The sequence below is a fragment of the Denticeps clupeoides genome, chromosome 1, assembly GCF_900700375.1.
Source record: "Denticeps clupeoides chromosome 1, fDenClu1.1, whole genome shotgun sequence".
Classification (NCBI taxonomy): domain Eukaryota; kingdom Metazoa; phylum Chordata; class Actinopteri; order Clupeiformes; family Denticipitidae; genus Denticeps; species Denticeps clupeoides.
The window spans coordinates 23351733-23378087 of record NC_041707.1 but is presented as its reverse complement, the minus strand read 5'-3'; the positions used below and the strand labels follow the sequence as shown (position 1 = coordinate 23378087).

Below are 26355 nucleotides of genomic sequence, written 5' to 3'. Positions count from 1 at the left end.
TCACCCCCGCGCCTGCCCAATTCCCCACTCTCAAATTGCATACTCTCAAAACTGTGTGTACGCTATCGAACAGCCACCATACGCAGGCCACACACACTCACACACATACAAATACACACTGTCCAGCCTCTCTACTCAATTCAGCCAAAGTCCAGGATGACCAAATCAAATATCTTCCACACACAGATGCACTGTGTATACATACACACACACACACACACACACACACATATATATATATATGGACCGCGTTCTGACCCCGACGGTCACAAAACTTCACTTGACCACCATCGTCACACGAACATCAGGCCTCCTAATGTATTAGTGATGACAGGCACAGTGGATGTCAGGTAGGGTGTCTCCTCCAAAACAAGGTGGACAGATACTGTAAAATGAACCCACATTCTCAGATTAAATTCCAACCAATCAATCAGTCATATTTTACTACGTAAATAAAGGTAAAAGAAAAAAAAAAAAAAACATTTTCTTTGTACTGAAATATTGAAAAGAATGTCAGAAAATCACTTGAAGAGTGACACTCTGAATTCCTGAAGAAATATGGATAAAGGGAAAATCATTCCTGGAACTCAAACCTTAACGCAGGTTTGAGTTCATTCTCCTGTCGGCTGAATTGGCTAATAAAACGTTTCAGGTCTCAAATGATGTTTGCACTGGAATGGCCAGACGCTTTTGCCTCGACAAATTGGCAGCACGAGTGGAGGTGAGGTCCATAAATAAAAAAATGTCCACACTCAAACACACACACACTCACACAAAGCTCCCCTATCCCACCCTGCTCCTTGCTCCAGGCCATGAGTCACTTTGTCTACTTGCTCCTGACGTGCACAGGGGGGCGAAAAACCCCACAAACGCTAACCGAGGACCTCCATAGCACGCAGATTGGCCATTTTTGTAGAGATAGCCCCAGGAAGAGGTGGAGGAGAGGGAAAAAGAAAGAAGGGCAGAGGGAGGAAGACAACCAAGACTGGAGGAGAGAGAGAGGTGGAAGAGAAAAGTTCTAAAAATACAAGGCCGCGGAGAAGCGCAAATGCAGAGGTTAAGCAATCCGACGGCTGCAGGCAATCATTCAATTTCAGACTCACTGGGAGCCCCTGGGCAAGTGGAGGAGCAGAGCATAAAGAAATTTAACAACTTAATGTTTTACGGCGACGGAAATGAGATCTGAGCAGGGGAGCGGGGGACGTGAGCAGTCACCCCCCTCACATACACACACACACACACACATACTTGTGTAGCCGCAATTTGGGGACTACATGCACGATGCCACATCGTGGGGACGTGCATTTCTAAAGGCTTTATGAAAAATCTAAAGATAGATTTATGTTTCATTTGAGGCTTTAAAAATGACTGTCACTTTAAAATATAGAAAATACATTAATAAAGCAATGTGACATTTTCCTACAAACTGGGGACCTTGTCTGGTAGACATCACTTGTGAGGACCAGCAGACACACATAGTGAACTGTCTGGTTAACTGTAAGATGTAGGTACTTGTGAACAACATGGGGACGAAACAGCTGGGATGCAGCTATAATGAATGAAAAGATCAAAATTTAATAACATGAATAAAATATTTATTTTTTTTTGCTATTTTTATGTAGCATTCTGAACAGTATTCTGTACATATTTACATTCGATTCAAAGACACTTTACTGAATTGCACCCATTTCCAAAAAAAAAAAAAAGAGATTCTAAGATCCTTTTAAAACAAATGTAATAACCAGAAATCTAAAATACCAGAAAATAAGATACCAAACAAAATAAAATAACTGACTTTACATTCTTCTTTTAAGGGTAGTGATTTTGTTCTTCACAAAGAACTTTACAGACAACCAATCCCTGTCTTTCAAGGCAACAGGTTCAGCATTTATACAGGCCTCACATTGTTGTTTTCCTGGCACTGTACAAGTTTTGATGAACCTGTTTAGATGCTTTTCAACTGCATTCATTTCATCACTGTCCCATTTCTTTTTCTTTACCACCTTTCGACCTGAATGAACAAAGCACATCAGAAAAAACAGAGATTTTTAAGTTCATAAAGGCTTTCTATGAAGTTTAACAAACAGTACCTTTCATGGTAGTTGTGGTACTTGTTATTTCTGTTGCTTGTTCAATTGAAGATTTCTGGACTTCTTTTGCAGAAGGATCTATGGGTGGTTCTACATCAAGAGCCACTTAAACACAAAACAAATGCATTCAAAATTGTTAAGGATTTGATTCTTTCTTGGAGAAAATACACTGCTCACAAATTAAGGGAACACAGAAATAAGACATCCTACATCTGAATGAATGAAATATTCTTATTAAATACTTCTTTACATAGTTGAATGTGCTAACTACAAAATCACACAAAAATTATCGATGAAAATCAAATTTATCAACCCATGAAGCTCTGGATTTGGAGTCACACTCAAAATTAAAGTGGCAAAACAAACTATGGGCTGATGTAATGTCCTTAAAATAAGTAAAAATGAGGCCCAGTAATGAGGCCTTCACGTGCCTCTATGACCTCCCTACAATGACTGGACATGCTCCTGTTTAGGTGACGGATGGTCTCCTGAGGGATCTCCTCCCAGACCTGGTCTAAAGAATCCGCCAACTCCTGCACAGTCTGTGATGCAACGTGGTGTTGGTAGATGAAGCGAGATATGATGTCCCAGATGTGCACATGGGGTCTGAAGATCTCATCTCGGTAGTTAATGGCAGTCAAGCTACATCTGGCGAGCACATGGAGGGTTGTGCGCCCCCCTAAAGAAATGCCACCCCACACCACTACTGACCCACTGCCACACTGGTCATGCTGGAGGATGTTGCAGGCATCAGAATGTTCTCCATGGCGTCTCCAGACTGTCACATGTCACATGTGCTCTGTGTGAACCTGGTTTCATCTGTGAAGAGCACAGGGCGCCAGTGGCGAATTTGCCAATCTTGTTGTTCTTTGGCAAATGCCAAACATGCTGCACAGTGTTGGGCTGTAAGCAAAACCCCAATCTATGGACATCGGGCCCTCATACCACCCTTGTGGAGTCTGTTTCTGACCATTTGAGCAGAGCAGAGAGGCCTGCTGGAGGTCATTTTGCAGGGCTCTGGCAGAGGTCCTCCTGTTCCTCCTTGCACAAAGGTGGAGGTAGCGGTCCTGCTGCTGGGTTGCCCTTCTACTGCCTCCTCCATGTCTTCTGATGTACTGGCCTGTTTCCTGGTAGTGCCTTCATGTTCTGGACTCTACACAAACCTTCTTGCCATAGCTTGCATTGATATACCTAACACTTGAACACTTCCTAACATATCCTAACACTTAAACACTTTTGTTAAAACTGCATATCATATCATGTATGACTGTGTATGTGACAAATAAAATTTGAATTTGATCCTGAACGAGCTGCACTACCTGAGCCACTTATGTCAGTTGTAGACTCCATTTCATGCTACCATGGAGTCTCTTAGCTATTTCACTAAAGCCTTCATTTTAGAAGACAACGTGGGTACCTGCTGAGGCACGTACACAAAACTTGTTGAGTCTTATTAACCTTTCAACAATAGTGGTGAAGCACATTCTACTTTGTAGGGATGTCACATATATTTACATTGAAGGGACTTAATGTTTATTAAGTAAAAGAGAAGTGATTGTCATTGTGATACACTGCAACACAGCACATGTGCACACAACTAAATGTGTCCTTTGCTTTTAACCCATCACCGTTGGTGAGCAGTAGGCAGCCATGAAAGGCGCCTGGGGAGAAGTGTGTGGGGACAGTGCTTTGCTCAGTTGCACCTTGGCGGATCGGAATTCGAGATTCGATATTATGATAAAAATACATTGAAAAGAACAGTTTCATACCTGAATGTGGAAGATACTCTCAACCTGTGAACTGGCAGTGCAATTCTGACTGTCTGATTGCAATTTGACCAAATGTAAAAGTAATGTTTGCATTCTGCAAGCACACTACATAATTTCAAAATTTAAATGTACTAACAGTTATACATGTCATTATCAAAATAGGTGTAGTGTGTGGACTTAGTGTAGAGATTTTTTTAGAAGACAATGTGGGGACATAGTGGGGGAGGTGCAGCACTCTCATCCTGAGTCTTGTGAATCTTTCATAAACATTTGTGATACACAATACTTTATGGGGACTTCACATATATCATGCACATTGCACATTGTGGGGACTTAACGTATATTGTAATTAAAATACATAAAAAAGAGCAGTTTCATACCTGAATGTGGAAGATACTGTCATGCTGTGGACGGTCTGTGCAATGCTGATTGTCTTCAGAGGCACCATCTGATTTGGGGCAGTTACTGGCTTGGTTCATACCCTTTATTGTCTCCTATAATGAACAAAACAGTCAGCCATTAGACCAAACATAAAAGATATGTTGCCATTCTACAACCACACTACATATTTTCAATGTTTAAATGTACTAACAGTTATACATGTCATTAAAATAATTAATTTTGTTACAAAATCCTAATAGATCAAAATAGGTGTAGTGTGTGGACTTAGTGTAGAAATGTTTTTTTAGAAGACAATGTGGGGACATAGTGGGGGAGGTGCAGCACTTCTCATCCTGAGTCTTGTGAATCTTTCATAAACATTTGTGATACACAATACGTCATGGGGACTTCACATATATCATGCACAGTGCACATTGTGGGGACTTAACGTATATGGTAATTAAAATACATAAAAAAAGAGCAGTTTCATACCTGAATGTGGAAGATACTGTCATGCTGTGAACTGTCTGTGCAATGCTGATTGTCTTCAGAGGCACCATCTGATTTGGGGCAGTTACTGGCTTGGTTCGTACCCTTTATTGTCTCCTATAATGAACAAAACAGTCAGCCATTAGACCAAACATAAAAGATACGTTGCCATTCTACAACCACACTACATATTTTCAATGTTTAAACGTACTAACAGTTATACATGTCATTAAAATAATTAATTTTGTTACAAAATCCTAATAGATCAAAATAGGTGTAGTGTGTGGACTTAGTGTAGAGATTTTTTTTTAGAAGACAATGTGGGGACATAGTGGGGGAGGTGCAGCACTTCTCATCCTGAGTCTTGTGAATCTTTCATAAACATTTGTGATACACAATACGTCATGGGGACTTCACATATATCATGCACAGTGCACATTGTGGGGACTTAACGTATATGGTAATTAAAATACATAAAAAAGAGCAGTTTCATACCTGAATGTGGAAGATACTGTCATGCTGTGAACTGTCTGTGCAATGCTGATTGTCTTCAGAGGCACCATCTGATTTGGGGCAGTTACTGGCTTGGTTCGTACCCTTTATTGTCTCCTATAATGAACAAAACAGTCAGCCATTAGACCAAACATAAAAGATACGTTGCCATTCTACAACCACACTACATATTTTCAATGTTTAAACGTACTAACAGTTATACATGTCATTAAAATAATTAATTTTGTTACAAAATCCTAATAGATCAAAATAGGTGTAGTGTGTGGACTTAGTGTAGAGATTTTTTTTTAGAAGACAATGTGGGGACATAGTGGGGGAGGTGCAGCACTTCTCATCCTGAGTCTTGTGAATCTTTCATAAACATTTGTGATACACAATACTTTATGGGGACTTCACATATATCATGCACATTGCACATTGTGGGGACTTAACGTATATTGTAATTAAAATACATAAAAAAGAGCAGTTTCATACCTGAATGTGGAAGATACTGTCATGCTGTGAACTGTCTGTGCAATGCTGATTGTCTTCAGAGGCACCATCTGATTTGGGGCAGTTACTGGCTTGGTTCATACCCTTTATTGTCTCCTATAATGAACAAAACAGTCAGCCATTAGACCAAACATAAAAGATATGTTGCCATTCTACAACCACACTACATATTTTCAATGTTTTAAATGTACTAACAGTTATACATGTCATTAAAATAATTAATTTTGTTACAAAATCCTAATAGATCAAAATAGGTGTAGTGTGTGGACTTAGTGTAGAGATTTTTTTTTAGAAGACAATGTGGGGACATTGTGGGGGAGGTGCAGCACTTCTCATCCTGAGTCTTGTGAATCTTTCATAAACATTTGTGATACATAATACTTTATGGGGACTTCACATATATCTTGCACATTGCACATTGTGGGGACTTAACGTATATTGTAATTAAAATACATAAAAAAGAGCAGTTTCATACCTGAATGTGGAAGATACTGTCATGCTGTGGACTGTCTGTGCAATGCTGATTGTCTTCAGAGGCACCATCTGATTTGGGGCAGTTACTGGCTTGGTTCATACCCTTTATTGTCTCCTATAATGAACAAAACAGTCAGCCATTAGACCAAACATAAAAGATATGTTGCCATTCTACAACCACACTACATATTTTCAATGTTTTAAATGTACTAACAGTTATACATGTCATTAAAATAATTAATTTTGTTACAAAATCCTAATAGATCAAAATAGGTGTAGTGTGTGGACTTAGTGTAGAGATTTTTTTTTAGAAGACAATGTGGGGACATTGTGGGGGAAGTGCAGCACTTCTCATCCTGAGTCTTGTGAATCTTTCATAAACATTTGTGATACACAATACTTTATGGGGACTTCACATATATCATGCACATTGCACATTGTGGGGACTTAACGTATATTGTAATTAAAATACATAAAAAAAGAGCAGTTTCATACCTGAATGTGGAAGATACTGTCATGCTGTGAACTGTCTGTGCAATGCTGATTGTCTTCAGAGGCACCATCTGATTTGGGGCAGTTACTGGCTTGGTTCGTACCCTTTATTGTCTCCTATAATGAACAAAACAGTCAGCCATTAGACCAAACATAAAAGATATGTTGCCATTCTACAACCACACTACATATGTTCAATGTTTAAATGTACTAACAGTTATACATGTCATTAAAATAATTAATTTTGTTACAAAATCCTAATAGATCAAAATAGGTGTAGTGTGTGGACTTAGTGTAGAAATTTTTTTTTAGAAGACAATGTGGGGACATAGTGGGGGAGGTGCAGCACTTCTCATCCTGAGTCTTGTGAATCTTTCATAAACATTTGTGATACACAATACGTCATGGGGACTTCACATATATCATGCACATTGCACATTGTGGGGACTTAACGTATATGGTAATTAAAATACATAAAAAAAGAGCAGTTTCATACCTGAATGTGGAAGATACTGTCATGCTGTGAACTGTCTGTGCAATGCTGATTGTCTTCAGAGGCACCATCTGATTTGGGGCAGTTACTGGCTTGGTTCGTACCACTTATTGTCTCCTAAAATGAACAAAACAGTCAGCCATTAATCCAAACATAAAAGATACGTTGCCATTCTACAATCACACTACATATTTTCAATGTTTAAATGTACTAAGAGTTGTACATGTGTTACAAAATCCTAATAGATCAAAATAGGTGTAGTGTGTGGACTTAGTATAGAGATTTAATTTTAGAAGACAATGTGGGGACATAGTGGGGGAGGTGCAGCACTTCTCATCCTGAGTCTTGTGAATCTTTCAAAAAGATTTGTGATACACAATAGTTCATGGGGACTTCACATATATCATGCACATTGCACAGTGTGGGGACTTAACGTATATTATATTAAAATTACATTTTAAAAAGAAGTATCATACCTGAATGTGGAAAGTCTCAACCTGTGAACAGTCTGTGGAATGCTGAATGTCTTCAGAGGTACCATCTGATTTGGGGAAGATATTAGCTCTGTCTACACCACTTATTGTCTCCTGGAATGAACAAAACAGCCAACAATTAGACCAAATATGAAAGTTATGTTTGCATAACTTTAAAATGCACACTCTCATTCTAAAAGTATGGATAATATCGGGTAATTAAACAGCAGTTTTATACCTGATTGTTGAGGGTGCAGTTATCCAATGAACTTTGGGTGTAATGTAGATCCTTTTCAGAGGCGTTTTCTGACCTGGGACAGTTACTGGCTCCTTCCATTCCACTTCTTTCTTCCTGAAATTATCAAAGGAATCCCCAATAAGTCCCCAAATACTGGTAAAAGATAAAAAAGCTGAACAGTGTCAGGTTGCAAAAGCATTTTTAAATAAATACAGATGCAGAGAATATGCTTAAGTAGGTATAGTGATGATGCATCTTCAGTGAAATAAACAAAACAACCACAATTCTCTAGATTCAATATTTGTTACAGAATTCGAATGCAGGACCAGGGCTGCAAACATATGAAAAGCCCAGTAAACCAATAACAGTAAAATGGATGCGAGCATGTGTGAATTATTCTGATTGTTAAAACTTTATGAACAAACATAATATTACAATTAATTAATACTAAAATCTTAATTTATATAAATATCAGATTTCAAAATATCTTTTACAATTCTTACCTGATTCCTCCAAGGACAATCAGCATCGCCATAATTATATCTAATCTCGTCTCCAGGTGTTATGTCTTTTAAGGCAAAAAGGCACAAATGAGGCTTTCCTTCCACCATGATTCTTTTCATTTTGCAGTTGGGGTTAATGTGATCATCATTAACCAGTCTTCCAAGGGTGCCATCATCCCTTGCAGCATCAATACTGAATTTGAATAAAGAGAATAGTTATTAAATGCAAAATTATACTATTGTTAGTTTGTATTACTTAATTTTATATTATCAATATAATATATAAATTGTTAAACAATTTTTTGTGATCTTGTGATGACACAACTGATATATGCAGACATTATAAATCTACTTCAAATAGCTGAACAAATAAACATTTTTTTTTTTGTATTTCTGGAAAATATTCAGACCTGAGCAGGAACCATGCATGAGCTGCTATCTTAACTATTAGAAGCCAACTGTAAATAAGTCAATATAGTATTGCATGTTTACAATAAGTACCTTAAATGCTGACAGACAAATGATGAAATAATTCTGTTCCATCAGAAGAAAACAACCATATTACCCACAATCCCTGTGTGTCTGAGCGACGTTATGTAACCCATTTTGACTCCACATCTGACTTGAAAAAATTAATAATACACATTTAAAGCTGTTATGGGCGGTTTAGCGATGATAAATGATCTAAATGCTCCCCATGCTGTGCAACTCCACACAAGACACGAGTTCCCACATGTGGCAACAAAACTAGAATACTAATAAAAAACTAATACTAGTTTTAGCAGCGCGTTTTCAAATATATTTTTTAAATATTTAATACAGTTATACATCAAAACAAAGGAAAATATATAAATCCATTTGTACTCACGTCCAGAATTTTCCATGCCAGATGAAATCGAACATAAATCCTTTTAGGGAGTTGTGGTAAATTCGCCGTCTTCGTTTACTTTCTTCTGGATCGATAAGGTCTCCTCTGTACTCCAGTATGAAATCTCCTTTGAAAATATCTGACTCGGCAAACACTCCCCTGCCTAATTTGTGAATCACAACCCACATTCATACCTACTTTCCCTCATAGTAATTAGTTTAAGATAATATATCTGCTTTGCTCACCTTTATAGGAATTGATGTATTTAACATCAAGCCCTGCTTTATCACGGCAGGTGGTGATGTGAAAAATGGCATTGTTTATTGGGCTTTGTCGCCTCCGAGCCATTTTTCTTAGCACATTATTTCTCTTACTGCTTAGTGAAAACGTCTATGGAAGATATAGTAATAATTGTAATTTTAAATATCCATAAATAACAGAAACTAGCATGTGCTAACTAAGCTAGTACCATTTAACTAGCTAGCATTGTCATAGCTTTTCTTACTAAAACACTTTACTATTGAAAGAAATATTATTTACCCCTAACACAATGTGTATCATAAAAGTATGAATCTTTAAATGATTTTTTTCTTGCAGTTAAAGTTAGCTTACATAGATCTGGATGGTGCTATAGCTCAGCAAACTCAGTCTTGCTAACTGAGGCACTTATTAACAATTAGCTCTCTCATTGGTTTCTGATGGTCCGTGACGTCATCAAGACGAGCCAATAAGAGTTCAGCATTGCTGTACCACGTGTTACTGTGTGTATCTGCAATTGCAATTACCCTCTTCAACCCTAGTTGGCGTGTACACACTGTGAGCAATTCCAGGCACACACATACACAATGTTTTTCAAGAAAATGTCCATCTTGGGGACTTTGGAGATATTAAAGGGGTAGGCTTATTTTGATGAAATATACATGCTAGCGTAGTTAACTTTGTGGGGACTTGGTTTTTGGTCCCCACGATGACACACGTCCCCACCTTATTGGTGTGCAGTCAGGTCAATGTCCACATATTGGTAGGTTTACAAACACACACACACACACACACACACACACACAGACAGGCACTGAAGCACAACACAGACATACAAACATAATGCAGAAACATTAAAGACACACAAACAGGACAAACACACCACAGAAATGCAAACAGAATACAGACAAAGATAAACACAAGTAATAGACGAGTCACATATACAATCCATGACTAAACACACAGTGAACTGATTGTGAAACACTGCAGCGCAGCACACGGTGACACAACGAAATGTGTCCTCTGCTTTTAACCATCACCCTTGGTGAGCAGTGGGCAGCCATGACAGGCGCCCGAGGAGCAGTGTGTGGGGACGGTGCTTTGCTCAGTGGCAGCTTGGCGGTTCAGGATTTGAACCGTCAACCTTCTGATTACGGAGCCACTTCAGCCCCATTATAAGCACAAGAGTTCAAGGACACAAAAATTAGTACATTGCAATTAGTACATTGCAAAAAACTCTTCTGTATCCAGTTGTCTGTGCACAGTTTTCCTTGCTTTCCTCTAAATCTGTTAAGATTCTCTAAGTCAGTTGATTTGCATTCCCTAATAGAAAAACTTTGGCATTGAATGCCAGCACGTCACCTGCAGAACTGCAGCAGGACAAGAATACACAGAATAATCATTTCCAGCTCAGTGTTCAGTCTTCAGATGGGGACCACAAGCCAAATCAGAAAAAATGATAAAAATATGAAGCTATGGACAAACTGATTTAATGTCAGTATAAAATGTACGAATACTACAATATAAATAAGTAAATAATACATTCGCCATCGTCTTCCTCCGTCTCACACTGCCCCCCTCTCTGTTTCTTGCTGGCAGCATGGCCCTGGCAGCCGCTGCTGAGAGAGCCTGTGCCACTCAGCGGGCAGCCGCGGGACCACATTGTAAACAGTGAAATGTGCTCCATTGTGCTTCTGGCTTGCTGCGGAATGAGGAAATCGCCTGAATGGAGCCTTGTTAACGAATCAATAGAGCAGACATGTCTAAACCTTGTCCTTGAAAAACCTCTTCTTCTTTGTTTCATGCATAACAAATAAGAGTAGGGTTTTCTTCAAGAATAACTCCACTCCATTTTTTTTTTATTCTCCTGTATTCCTATTATTGTCTTTTTGCGCTTTTTACTTTCTCTGAGAGTTTCTTTTTTCTTTCTCATCCCTACCCAAGATCATCAAAAAGTGTTTAAATGTGGAATCAGATGCCATGTGTTCGTTACGTGGTGACATATTGTGGGAATTTAGAGGATAATCTTCAGGAAAATTAAGGGGATAAATCCTACTCAAGCAGAGCAGGTGCATGATTAGTGGTGTGCCAAAAGTTAGGACCCAGGAAAAAAGTTCAAACAAAATATGTCAAACGGGCAGATAAATGACTTCAAGCAAACTGGTACATTCTCCTCCAGCACTGCCGCCTTCTCGTCCTCCTTCACAGGTCACAATCTGACTGGTAATTAAGATGTAATTAAGGCCACGAGACCTCACGACTGCTGGCTGGAGGCTTGCTCATATACACGTTCTGCTTATTAATTGCACAATAATTTATTTTCAGACCTATTTTTTTTTTTGCCAGACACATTGTTACAAAATGTAATATGATATGAAATAAATAAATAATAAATGGGATGTGCTTATGACTTGAACGCCCTGCACTTACATCCTGATTGTTATGGCAAAACAGTAAATATAGTTCATAGGGGCAGAATGTGATAACTGAGATCTTGAATTATTTTATTCAAATAATTTGAGAAATTATACATTTTAATTCCCAAACAGCTGAAAAGGTAAACATGATTATTTAAATAAATTTGGCATTTCGACTTAAATGAATGCCAATATGAAAGTTAATAGTACAACATTGGTACAACATGGTGATAGTACTCGGTTCAAAATCCACTTACCTTCCATTGTGTCCTTGAGCAAGACACTTAACCCAGATTTGCTCCAGAGGGACTCTCCCTCTAACTAATGATTGTAAGTTGCTCTGGATAAGGGCATCTGATAAATGCCATACATGTAAATGTAACATTGACATGATGCATAATACTTGAAAGTATGAAACATGATTTGTTTTATTCTCATAATATAAAAAAAAAGTAACACATCAGTACAGAAGACAGACACAATCTGTAATCAAATCTCTAAAATCAAATGTATGCAAAGACTCTACAGTGACATCAAATGCCTTGGGTGACAATGTAGGATGGATAGACAATAGAACATGTTGGGATCATCATGCAATGTGACAGGACAATGACTTACAGATGCATCTGAGCTGTTTTAGAAAAAAGCACAAGACCCCTCAACAAAGCAGATGGATCAACCTGTCCAACACCATACAATTAAGATTGGCCGTCTGGAATGACATTCATGAGATAACGTGTGCGAGCTGTCATGAAGTACAGACATTCAGTCAGCTATGTCCCAAATGACAGTTACACAAGTTATTCCCCAAGATTCCAATTGTAGGGTTCAATTATCGTGAGCTCAAATCTATGCTCTGGCTTTGTGTGTGTGGAATTTTCTTCTAGATTCCTCCCACCTCACAAAAGCTGCACACCAGGTGAATAGTCCATGCATGGTGTGTGCACTCGAGTGTCGAGTGTTCTGGAACAGGTCAATATGGATTCAGCTGTGTTAGATAGTTAGTGAGTCAGTGAGATTTAGAAAGTGATAACTGGATGTTTCAGCAAATACCCATAAAGGACACTGTTGTACCTGTTAATCTAATCTAATTGGTGTTGTGTTTGTAAGGGTAGTTCCCCTTTGTGCCTCCAGGTATGGAGTGGTCCAAATTTAACCCTCCAGCAGCTGTCCTGTGCTCAAAAGATGACTCCTGACTGCACTATATGAGCTCTTTATGTAGCTCAGCCTGTGTATGTAGCTCTAAAAAGGTTTATTCTTCATAAGTTATAAAAATAAGGCATTTAAATTACCAAACCTTTCATCGGTTTCCTAAAGCATATGGACGAGCAGCAGGTTGACAGCAATGAGCCAGTCCATCAGTGCCCCAGTTGTCTGCTGTCTAGTTTTAATGCAAAGAAGAAAAAAAAACTGCCAGCATTTGTTATCTCTGTGCAATTCATACTGTTGTTGCTATAGTTTTTTGTGCCTCACCTGAGGCCATTGAATTACTAAAATAATAAATAACTTTAATTTCCGGCACCAGAAACATCTGGGGTAAAAAAGGCTCGACAATGAAACTGGGTCTCAAACCAAACTAAAAAGTAAAAAGAGGGAATGCATAAAACCCTCCATCGGCTGCCACAGAGGCAGGAGCTGGACATGAATTCAAAATGGCCACCGTATTTCAGAGTTCCTCTGCAGAGGTGCTTTTATTACCCTTTGGACGAACAGGAGGGGTGGGGGACATCAGTCACCCTGAGTGAAGACCTGGACCGGAGCCGGCCTGGCCCACTTACCGCCACGGCCAGCCGGCCAGGTACGGCAACTGCAGGTGCACGGCCCATCGCGCCTGTTCGCACATACGGCAGGATGGAGCATCCCTCTCTACCTCCGCCGGATCCTTTTTGCTCTCACTTTTTCCCTTTTTTCATGCCATGTCTGCTGACCGAGCCCTGTAGGCTCTAAAGGAGACAGAACGTGCCATGATGGTCAGAACAGGCTGGAACCATCGCGGTTCCCTCCTTTGTTACTTCATCTGCTTTTTTCTGCCTCGACTGCTCTGCACTGTTCAGTGAACTGAGGAGTGACTTCCTCCAATTTGAGCGCTGCAGACGGCCTCGTTCCTCCACTGATTACTGGAGCCGCGAGGAGCCGCGCCAGCATGTAGGGTTACAGGCCAGTCTCTAGTGATTAAGGACCAAACAAACCGGGGGAGCTCTACAGCAGCGATTCTCAGCCCCCCTCATGGAGGGACCCCCCTCCCAGAATTATTTATTATTTTTATTTCAGGCACTATTGAATTAACGATGAGGTTGTTATCAGTTATGTATGGAATAAATCATACAGCACGTTTGGCTGTTAACCAAAAGGTTGGTGGTTCACCCAGGGTCGAAAAATGTGTGGGGGCAGTGGTTAAGGAAGCGGATCCAGATCGAGCAGACCCACACACTGAGGTGCCAGTGAACAAATCACCGTCCCCACAAATATTTTTTGAAACACAATAAAAAAACTGTGATTTTAAAAACAATGTGTAATGTAATCAGATTAATGTCATGAATTGCACTGGAGACAATGAGTAGCGGAAAAACTTCCTGGGCTCAGCATGTACTTTTTTAACCTTACAAGCCAGGAAATTATTATGGTCTGATGCCACACCCCTGCACTCATATGCATGATAGTGAATATTCTGATTTGCTGATGTAGTGATTGACAAGATAGTGTTTGTATGTCTGAGTGTTGATTTGGAATGTGTGTGTGTGCGAAGCCCATTTGTCCTGATTTTACCTCTTTATCCTCTCTGCACATATCAGCAGCCTCCCTCTTTGGATTGCTGTCTCCATTGTAACCTGCATTGTAACATCTATTGTATCACAGCCCCACAGTCACTCTAGACTCGCCTTCCGCATATGATTATTGATTTTATAAAGAGTGCCTTTCAATCAGGGGGAAGCATTTGGACTTTTATATTTATATTCGCATCACATTCCCATTCAGCCCCGCCTAGGCTCCCGCCTGTCCCAGGAAAGGGACTTTTCATAATACAGCCGCAGTCTGATGAAGTCCTTAAATTGGCCTCCTTAAAGTAGATAAATTGCAGCCATCATTTATTTTGCTATGTTAAAAAGAAGAGCGAGGACGAGAGAGAGACCTTAATGTTCACTGTCGATGCAAAGACATGTAAAAGACTGCCTTGAACAATGCTTAATTCCCAAGAGAACCAACGGAGCATGCTTATCATTTCATAATGATGATTGCACTGAGTCCTGGTGGGCACTCGCTCAAAAAGCAGCCACAGTGCAGGAGAGGCACTGAAATGTACAAAATAAAAATGTACAAATGCACTGGAAAAGAGAAAAAAAATACAGGACATTCAATTGACGAGATTATGCATTGGTGGCTTAATAAGTATGTTAAAGAAAAAAAAAAAAACCTCATGCATTTAAATATGCTTTTTAGCTGAGACTGTTTTCACTATTGTGGAAAGCAGGAGCGTACTACAGCATCATTTTTCCCCAGTACTACAGTTTGTTTGCTTTACATATGAATGGTACTTTTTTCCTGAAGTGCACAAATCACTTTTGGTCCATTAAATTCTAATTAGCCCAAGCCCTACAGGCAGAAAGAGAGGGAGAGAGAGCAAGAGAAAAGAGCAAGGTTGAAGTGACAGACGCTTCCAGACATCTTCTGTTGGGGGTGGGGAGGGAGGGTTGTCTCTTCAGATGCTGCCATGGGAGACACAATTGTGTGTCACATAACTGAAATGGCTGATCCCTCCTTGACCTATTTGCTGTACTAGTGGGTCTGGAGGCAGTGCTTTACCTATTCCACAAACGAGGCTGTGCAATTTTTTTTTTCTCAATTGCCAGACAACAATAAAGGCTCAGGACTGGGTAGACCATAGCAGTGGTTGTAAATTAATCATGAAGGCCATCTGTGAATATGGCCACCAACATATCACTGTAAACAGTGCCCACCTACAACAGTGGACCAGCCATCTTTGGCCTGCGCGGACCTGAGTGTCCGTAAATGCAGGTCTGCCAATGAACAAAGACGGAAACACATATAACACATAATAAAATAAATTGCTGCTTTCTGTGAGCATATGAGGATGATGGAGCAGATAGGAGAGGATGGGAAATATGGGAAAACGGAAAGAAAACAATGCAAGGAGACTATATATCAAGACAATAATCTTCAGCCCATATTCTAATGATTTATAATATAATTATGCAACCTGAACTTTGGAAAAGTTGGGATGTTCTTTGAATTTGACAAAATTTTAATTATTTTATTTTATTCACAACAGAACACAGATAATGTCATTAATTGAAACGTTAACAATTTAATGCACAAAATGAGCCCATTTCAAATTTGCTTGCTACAGGTCTCAAAATAGTTCAGACAGGGACATGTTTACTATGGCATGGCATTTTTAAAGCAGTTTGAAGATGTCTAGAGTTGTAGAGTTTTGGTGTTTAAATTAGCTTTCTGTGAGCGTTCTGTGCCTTATGGGTGGGAGATGACAGCATTTGTGAATAATCTGCTGTATAAATAGCTTTGGCTCTCTCTCACTGCTTTTTGTTTTATTGTAACAGTTTTTACAGCCACATTAACTATCACAGTCGTATTTTACAGCCTCAGTCGGCTGGTACTGCTCCACTCCGCTCAATACTGCCAGAACAACTCCCTGTTGGAAAACTTTCTACAAAACAGGGGAATAAAGAAAAAATGAATGTGGCCTGTCCCCTACTACTGCCACCAAGAGACAGGAGGAGAATCCTTTCTGGTTTACCAGGGCAGTGGCGATGGGCCAGAGCTGTGAGAAAGCTCCTTCTCAACAAGGATTATTAGTTGTTTAACAGCACAACGATGCAAATACTGGGATTCCTGAAGGTACCCCAGAAGATCATCAATCCACCTTGACTACAGTCAGAATGCCCCTTTAGAACTACAAGCCCTACACATGCTCCAGTACATGGCAGGAGACAAATTAGTGCTGAAACAGATTTATTTTGATATTTGATGTTTGTATGTCACTCACGTTCCATAACCACTCACTCCTAAGCAGGGTTGCAGCTGGCAGAACCCATCCTGGGATACTGGGTGAAGGACAGGGCCTCACACTGAGTGGGGAGCCAACACACTGCAGATTTTGTGTTCTTTTTATTTCAGTAACAAGAGGTAAAAGCATAGTTGATAATCATGTTGAATCTCTGGAACAAGCTGGAAGTTGAATGTATTTGAGAAAAAGTGAAGTGAAGCAATTGTGAAACACTGCAGTGCAGCACACGGTGCACTCAATGAAATGCGTCATCTGCTTTTAACCATCATCCTTGGTGAGCAGTGGGCAGTCATGACAGGCGACTGGGGATCAGTGTGGGGACGGTGCTTTGCTCAGTGGCACCTTGGCGGATCTATCCGGCAACCTTCTGATTACAGGGCGGCTTCCTTAACTGCTAGGCCACCACTGCCATGGGAAGCAAAGCATCCCAGATGGTAGTTTGCTTGTTGTCTGATAATAAATTCTGGCATTCAGAGCTCTAGCATGCAGATTGAAAACACATAATTATGAAGACTGCTAATGAATTGAGATGTGTTGTAGAAAATAGTGTCACTACATTCAGCTCTGTCAGCTGATGTATCTTACTTACTTGCAGTCATTGCAGCTTAATTTATTGATAACAGTTTGTTTTCAATTTAAGACCAGGCCCTGAAGAGAGTGGCAAAAAAAAAATTCAATTATGTTCTTGAAGAGGCAGGGGAAAGGGCCCCATGAAAGGAGAGAGCATCCCCGTCATGTGATGAATGGCCAGCCTTTAATGTTATGGAGGATTAAAGATAACTTTTGAGCGATCCCTGCTCAACGTATAGGCAGCCCCTCTTTCACCAGGCATAATAACTTTCTCACCTGCCACCCCGTTTAATTAATTTCTTTTGAACTTGATCCCGTCAACCCCCTCGCAAAATAAATAAATAAATACAGACCCCGTGTTCAGGGAAGTGGTGTATGGAGCTGCAGAGCCATCCTATCGATTACACACACACTGGCACTTAGGATGGTGCCTGAGAACATTCATCTGGAAAAGAACCCGAAGTCCTAATGATCTTGCTGTCCACCATAAATTATGATAATACGTTTCTGCCTTCACACGTGATAGCTTTTGTTCTGCATCTTTGCAGCAAAGCCCCCTCACTATCACTGCGATGATGGTGCTGTTGTCACCATGTCAGTACGAAGCCGCGCAATGGCCTTTAGGAAATTCATTAAGACAGTGATGGCAGGCGATGATCACGCTGCCTGTCCGGTGTCAGGGGCGGCTTGCCGGTGGAGAGGAGGATTGCACTCGATGATTTAGTTCTGCTATCAGCACGTACGGTTCAATTGGCAAGATAGGCATGAAGTACGTGGCTGGTTTACACATGTTTTTTCAATCAGTACCCTGAAAGACTCCCATGAATGAGGAAATAAATTGTCCATAGGTCAGAGTGAATGGTGTGTGTGTGTGTGTGTGTGTGTGTGTGCATGAGTCCCTGCCCTGTGGCCAATGTCCTGGGGGTTGGCTCCAGCAGCCACTAGCCTGATTAGCACTCAGAGGTTACTGACAGTAAGGGAGTGTGTGATGAGAGTGAATGACAGTGAGAGCCATAAAGTAAAACCAAGAGCCTAGGTTATGTTGCCCAGCCACTAGTTTGAGTTAGCAAGTTAGCAAAATGATAATTCCTTTTTTCAAGATTATGTTTTGGAGTATATTCCCATAGATTTTTACCACATTTCTGATATCCCTTCAAAAACCACCAACAAATGAACTTTAATTACATCTGGACGAACCATACAAAAGAATGTCATTAAGGCAGTAGGATCGCTGTCTGCCCATTGTGTGTGTAGTTTTATCTCTGTGAAGGGGGCGCAGATTAAGCAAGCATGTGCAAACCACTGCCACTCATTGGCTAGCGTTGAAGGATCCCCATTCAGGACACGCATGTCTGTCAGCGGGTGCAGCAGTGGAGCCAACAAATCCGCCAACGCGTGGTTAACATCAAGATGTCCACTCTATTACACATTCCAGAGGATTAGCTGTGATATCATCTGCTGCTTGGCTTGCAACAGAATATAGAGTTCCTCTCCTTGTCATGTCATTTTCATGCTTCCTCTGGGGTGTGGGTGGGTGGTTTTAAAATGCTACAATTATGCTTGTGCTTTGACTCGCTGTGTATTCCCTCTGCGACGCATCGCCAAGTTTGTTCTGTTGCAGCGCTGGTGCAGCTCATTGTAGAACAAAGATGAACATTGCCCAGGGTGGTAGCATTGTTTTTCTCAGCCCTGATGAGGGAGCAGAAACAAGCCAAGGTGAAATACGGGACACAGGAAAGAAAACAATGCAAAGATCTGATTGTCTAAGATATCCTTAACCACTAGGCCGTGTTACATGCCTATGCAATACATAAACCTTCAAACCATCGTCTAATGATTCATTATGTAATAATGCACCTGAACTTTGGAAAAGTTGGAATGTTCTTTAATTGTCAATTAAATGAACACCAAATGACTTTCAATTGATGTGAGCCAATATGTTATTCACAACAGAACATTTTTTTAAGTATTCCACAATCTTTTTATGCACTCTTTCACATATTGGAGAGCCTCTGCCCATCTTTACTTCTGAGAGACTCTGCCTCCCTAATACACCCCGTTATAGCTAATCATGATCTGATATCAATTAACTTAATTAGCTGCTAGATGTTGTCCCAACCAAGGCGCTGGGGATGCATGAGTATTTCTTAGTGCTGTTCCCAAGTCAGGTGAATGGGGAGGGTTGCACCAGGAAAGGCATCCGGCGTAAAGCTTTTGCCAAATCAATTGTTAACACAACCATCCACTGTGGCAACCCCTAATGGTAGAAGTCGTTGGTTCTCCCAGCTAAATCTTTTTAAACTTTCTTTCTTTTTCAGCCATTAGTGCCAACTTTTCTAATGCCTGTAGCAGGCATCAAATTTGAAGTGAGCTCATTTAGTGGATAAAGGTGTACAATTTAAATATTATCTATGTCCTGCTGTGAATAAAATATAGGCCCATATGATCTGAAAGTTCAGTAATGTTCCAACCTTTCCAGAATTTGGGTTGAATTAGAATGTGGAGATGACAGACTGGGATCGGACATAGTGAATTATTGAGTAAGTAAATTCTATTGCCAGTCTGGGCTTTTGGCTGTTGGAGTCCAACCCATGACCCATAGGGTGGTGCCAGCCAACTGCAGGGTGCAATTTGGGCCGTGGTTGCCTAGCGGGTAAGGAAGCGGACCCATAAATGGAAGGTTGCCGGTTCAAATCCTGAGTGGCCAAGGTGCCTACTGAGCACAGTTCCGTCCCCACACACTGCTCCCCGGGCGCCCACTTCTCACCAAGGGTGATGCATTAAATGCAAAGGACACATTTTGTTGGGTGAAAGTGAAGTGATTGTGAAAGTGAACTCAAGATATTGGAAATAAACAGCCATGTAATTTATGAAAGAAAGGTAAAGATAGCACGAGACATGATTTTAAAGTGAAATTGAAGTGATTGTAATTGTGATACACTGGCACAGCACACGGTGCACACAACGAAATGTGTTGTCTGCATTTAACCCTTAGTGAGCAGTGGGCGGCCATGAAAGGCACCCAGGGAGCAGTGTGTGGGGACGATACTTTACTCAGTGGCACGTCAGTGGCACCTTGACGGATCGGGATTCAAAACCGGCAACCTTCTGATTATGGGGTTGCTTCCTTAACTGTATACTGTGCTTGGTGTGCTCCACAATGACAATCACTTCACACACCATTCATACACAAACTCACATCCATGTGCAAAAGGTCAATGTCATATTGCAACAATTGTAGCCTTTATTATTTCATCATATCACCTATTTGTCAACCTCTTCATTACATAAAACTATTGCAAATAATGACTCTTTTCACTGAGCTTTACTTATTGTAAACATGCAAGAATAATTTTATGTGGTAAAAATGTTTGGAATTTTTTGGAGCTGAAGATGGCAATGCTGTATGTTAAGGAAAAATGCTGACAGTCAACTGAAATCCAGTGTTAGGAAAATGGAAACAGTGAAAAGAGATTGTGGAGAAAATGGAAAAAGCGAATAAAAAAAACATGAAATAATAAACAAACCTGGCTCCACATGGTGAAAGTCACAACTGAGCATTATGGAGATTTAACTACATTTTTGCTGCACCCAGCCAGTTTATTTAATCTTTGCTATGCTCGTCAAATCAGCCGCTCATTACCTCAGGTATTTCTTAATTAAAGGATGAAATCTCCAGGCCAGGTAATGCTGTGGACGTGCCTCATACCTAATCCCTGTTTCCATCCTCCTTCAGGCATGGTGGCTGGGTTGAGCTGCTATAGAGTAATGGTAGATATCACTGGCAGTTTCAGCATAGGTAATACGGTTAACTACATACTAAGAGATCCTAGGTGTGTCATGGGCAGCAGTGCACCCTGGGAATGAATGCCATCCAAATCAGATATTGACAGAGCCAAATCCTTTCAGGAGCTGACTGAACATAACACCACCAACAGTGATAGAGGCGGCAGTTCAACAGAAAAGAATGGCATGAGTTAGTGCTAGTGTGACTGACAGAAGCTTCTTTTAAAATAATAGAGAAGCATGTATTTTTGAAGGTTGGAGGTAAGCAGAACCGGTCAATGACATGGGTGTTCAGCTAATGGTGACATTGCCATGAGATATCACCTGAAAAGGCAGGAAAGGTAAGAATACGACGTGGGGGAGAAACAAGGACAACTTGCAAGATCTTATGGAGATAGACAGATCTGTGACACCACTTGAAAAGAAAAGAAAATTAAATTTTGATACATTTTTAATGAAATCCTGCCTTTGCCAATGACACAGCTGAGACAGATAGATGGATGGGAAGATTAGATAGAGATGTATTTCGGAAGGCAGATGTCCTTCCTCCTCTTTGTTCATGTTCAGCCATGTGCGGACATCCAGATGTGGAAGATATTGAAATTCAACATAAGTCTTTGGCAGTTTACTACTCCCCTTTTTGTTAATGTGTGTGTGTGTGTGTTTGTGTGCGTGTACATGAGCTCTTCAGTGTACACTTAAGGTTACTTATAAAGAGCAAATCAGAAAAGTCTGGCCGATTAGGTGGTGCTATATCCTTGTTTGTCTCTCTACTTCAGAGATGCAGCTGACATCTTTCAAGAACTGGAAATAAAGGGTGATAGGTCTGCTTTTTCAGCTTTCTTGGCTGTCTCATCAACACTACACATGGAACCACAAGCCCACATCACCATCCTGAAGTTGGTTGGCTGGCCTGGCTCAGATGATGAGGAGAGCAACTGGGAATGGTCTCACTCCTGGGAAAACTGGCTGGAGCTGCAGGATGAAGATGAGGTCAAGCCTGACAATGCAGCAACACCGTGACCAGTCATGATCAATTCACATCATTTCCTGGCACTCCATCGCTTGGTCTTGTCTCCTACTCTTCCACCAATCCCAGAGGGGTTATCAAGTTCAACAGCAGTTCCTTCTCCACAATGTCTGGATCTGCATTCTTCCATTTTTCTTGAAGAATGCAGAGACTCCAGGGATATTTCCAGTACCAGTGCCACATTGCTTGGCCCTGCCTTCCTCCTTTTTCTGGAGCTGGAAGAACCATTTTTCTGAGCTTCCAATTCCAACAGGGTTGCCAGGTTCAGCACCAATTTGGGCCTTGTGATGTCTGGCCCTGTCTTAAGCCAGTCCTCCAGTTCCAGCAGGGTCAATGTCGTACTTCACAATGTCCAGCCCTGGTGAAATGACTTCCTGCTGCTCTGTTCAAGCTCTCCTTCCACCTGATGCACCTGGCTTCCCTGAAGAGATGGGCAGCTGATCTAATGAGTCCCCTCTATCCACTGTGCTTGTTTTCTATACCTTTTTATATTCAGTTTGTTAATTAAAAATAACTATGTTGTGCATTTATGACTTGTGCAATTTGTTTAGCATGACATAATTCTTCATATGTCATCTAAGGGTGCTTTTGAGATGATAAATATTTTCAAAGTAAAAAACAGACATTAAAGTCGATTACCTCCTCTATCCAGTGACAAAAGCTATAGCAACAGTGATTCTCCCTGCCAGCCCTGTTGTTTTGGCCTGTTTTGGTTCAGATGCATTTTTACAAGCCACACCCGTTCTATGTTACTACATCCAGTTTTGGGTTATTTTTAGTTTTTCATCTTGTGGTGGCTATCACAGTGGCCTAGGTCAGCTCTATCAGAGGTTCCTTTATTTCATCAAGGTTTGATTACTTTGCAAAAGATTTGGCCACTCCCCGATAACCCAATGCTCCCTAATTAATGCTCGTTCAGAGCATGGCTGGATCTGGATGTTGGAATCCCACTCACATTCATTTGCTAAATCAAGCTGAGATTGATGTTAGCTGTAAGGGGGAAAACAGTACTGTGACAATGCCAGTTCTAAAACTCTAGGGACTAGGGACTCTTCCAGCATGATTTTTTATCATTACAGTTTTTATCATTACAAACAGTGTGTGAAATGAGCCATGAGCATAATACTAGTGCCTCAGGTTTAAACCTGGTCAGCGCTTCTCTGGGGGACCTCCTTGGAGGATTTGGTTATAAAAGGAGGGGTCTCCAGTGTGGTCTCCTTGCATACCAATGCACGAGAACAGTAATGGGCACAGTCTGCTTTAGAAACGCCCTTCTAAATTCCACAGGGTGACCAGAGCATCAACAAACGATATTTACAGATGCTAACCCATGGTCCTAACTTCCTGAGGTGGCTTTTAAGAAGGTCATTCCAGAGGTCTCAGGCCAGTGCCAACACTGACCGTCTAACAATCATCTTAATTAATTTGGCCACATCTCTCATGCCTTCTCTCAATTTTTGAGGGTAACAAAAAGTGTATGAAGCGGTGCAATCTCAATGAATTTCCGAAGACCTTTGAAATAGTAGAAAATGAACATGCACAGCCCTTGCACCAGGCTAATGCACTCCCAGCTGTCGTTTGAATTCAGGGCCGACTGTGCTCAGTTGCCACAAAAGAGCTTGTTGCTTAAAAGCAAGTAATCAAATGCTCTCAGCACAAAGAGTATTTATCTTCCCAGATGGACCATTAGAAAGGTAAAGAATTGAAAATTCTATTTGAAAACCAGATTAAGGCACGGGAGTAATGGATGAATGGTACTATGTGGATCCTTAAATATAGAAAAAGGCAACAGTGGAGCAGAGGAAAGAGGCAGAGGGGAGCAGGGAGTTGTGGGATGTTGTTGAGTGCACACCTTCTTTTCATGATCATGTTTACGATGCAGGGTTGGACCTCCACAAATTAAAATTTCAGCTTGGTTTTTGGAGCCAAAACCTTGTCACAGTTACCACAAGGCAATCATTCCTGTCACAAATCTAGGGTCACTTCATGAATTTGCAGGCAGAGATGCACTTTACTTTGAGGGGGTTTCAAGAGCTATCAGGGGCAAATGACAATAACAAATCCCAACACAGGACATAAAAATAATAATTTGCAGGCGTAGACAAGAACACTCACTCCCGGGGAGTCATAATGTTTTCCAGGGAGATGCAATTTCCTGTAGTTGCCTGGCGCAGTTGTGTCACATTGGCGCTTTTATCAGGAAGTTGTTGTAGGGCGGGAAGGATGTTATTCCAGAGGTTCTGCTGGCATTAATCTCTGTCACTTGTCCTCTCTGATTTATACCCCCTCTCTCAATGAAGCCAGTATGGCTGCCACTTCAGTCTATACCCTGTGATAGTGGCACACTTGGCCATGTCCACATTGTGCTGACATTGAATTGCGGCTCAGCAAATAAACGTGGAACATAATCAGAAAAGAATTAAATTTCCCACACCTGGAACAAGAGCGACAAGATAACAGAATTCTCTCTCTTTTCTTTTTTTGCTCCTGTCCAAGTCCATTACTACCAGAGTAACAGCGGAGCAACGAGTTTGATCAAGCACAATTAATCTCCCGACATGAGCCAGAAGCGGAGAGACAGAGACGGAGGACGGAACCTCGTGATACATATCATACACACAGAGGCCTCACACGCAAATGAGCCGAACTACATCCTAAATGGTACTGATTAACGTACGAGTGCCAAGCTGAGCCTTGGGGTATTTGATCAGAGTGAAGGTATCATTTACCCTTTTTTACTCCTGTACTTAATGATGATCTGTAACCACGACCGCCTTCCGATTGCCTCCCGCATGTTCATCAGCACACTGCCGAGATGGGGCTCCTCACATCAGCCCTCACTTTTCAAAGTCCTTAATTACTCATGATTTATCATCGGCCTGTCGCTCCCTAAGCTACCTCCACGACCTCCGCGAACCCCGCCACGCATCAGAATCATTGCTGGGATATAAAGAGCTCATTTATATTAAAATGAGCATTACCTCTTAATTCGCCACATACATTTTGGGCCCAGCATGGGTTACCACGCAGGTCTCTGTTCACGCTTGACTTCATGGCCTTGGCATACATCAAACGCTTTATTACAACCAGGGTAAAACACATTTGATTTTGCTGAGTTTACAAATAAAGACAAAGGAAGGACGAACGATGGGGCACATACATTAAAATCGTACCACCCTTGAAGCAACCACAGGGTGCAGATGAATTAAACACATTCAAAGATAATGCTTGAAATTCCTGCTCTAAATCTGTGTCTCCTCAGCTGTCCTTTCAACACCATTGCTCTTGCTGATGATCTGCTGTTTGAGGACATCTGCACCTCACTTCCTTACAATACAGGATGTGTGGAATTCGCATGGAAAGGAATCTTGAAAGATATAAATGGAAGTCGTCTAAGGACGGTACTGCAAATCAGAGTGAGTCTTCAAAGTGCAAGCATTTAATCATAAATGGATAACGTGGTAACACTTAATTTATACACCTTAAGACATTCATTATGTGTGTGTTAACAGAACATTTCTGTCATCTGAAGATGAATGTTAACGTATGTACATAACAGCCCACAAGGCATAGGATGATTTTGGGCTGGTGCACAAAAAGATCTGCCAAGGCCTTGATCTGGAGAGGAGGAAATTGTAATGAGTATTTTAAATACAGCCAGTGGATGAAAAATAATAACATATCGATCCCACAGGCTGTGCTTTTAATGAGCACAATTGCCTGATTCCGTCTATTGATCAGTGCCTCACACTGGATGCTTCTGTTGGGACCCCCAGTGAGAAGGAGATTACCCAGCCTGCTTTGGGTCTTCTGTGCTCCCAATGCTGCCAGCAGGAGCTACAGCATGTGCTCACTTTTCTGGCCTTCATCTTCCATTTTCACATTTACTATTACATTTGCTTTTTTAAATTAATTATGATGAATAATGATTAGAAATAAAGTCTCCCTGAAGACCATATTGTTCAATCTCTGTCT

The 26355-nt window shown here is 40.8% G+C and overlaps 1 protein-coding gene and 1 long non-coding RNA gene across 3 annotated transcripts in view; both read right to left on the bottom strand.

The window, feature by feature from the left end:
• Positions 1 to 26355, bottom strand: part of ppargc1a (peroxisome proliferator-activated receptor gamma, coactivator 1 alpha) — a 264032-nt gene that overhangs the window by 130074 nt on the left and 107603 nt on the right. The window lies entirely within an intron of this gene.
• On the bottom strand, positions 1719 to 4303 carry LOC114784507 (uncharacterized). Its single transcript, XR_003748870.1, has 3 exons — positions 4240 to 4303; positions 2091 to 2195; positions 1719 to 2011 (listed from the first exon to the last, which is right to left on the bottom strand). It is a non-coding gene; the product is annotated as an uncharacterized LOC114784507 (long non-coding RNA).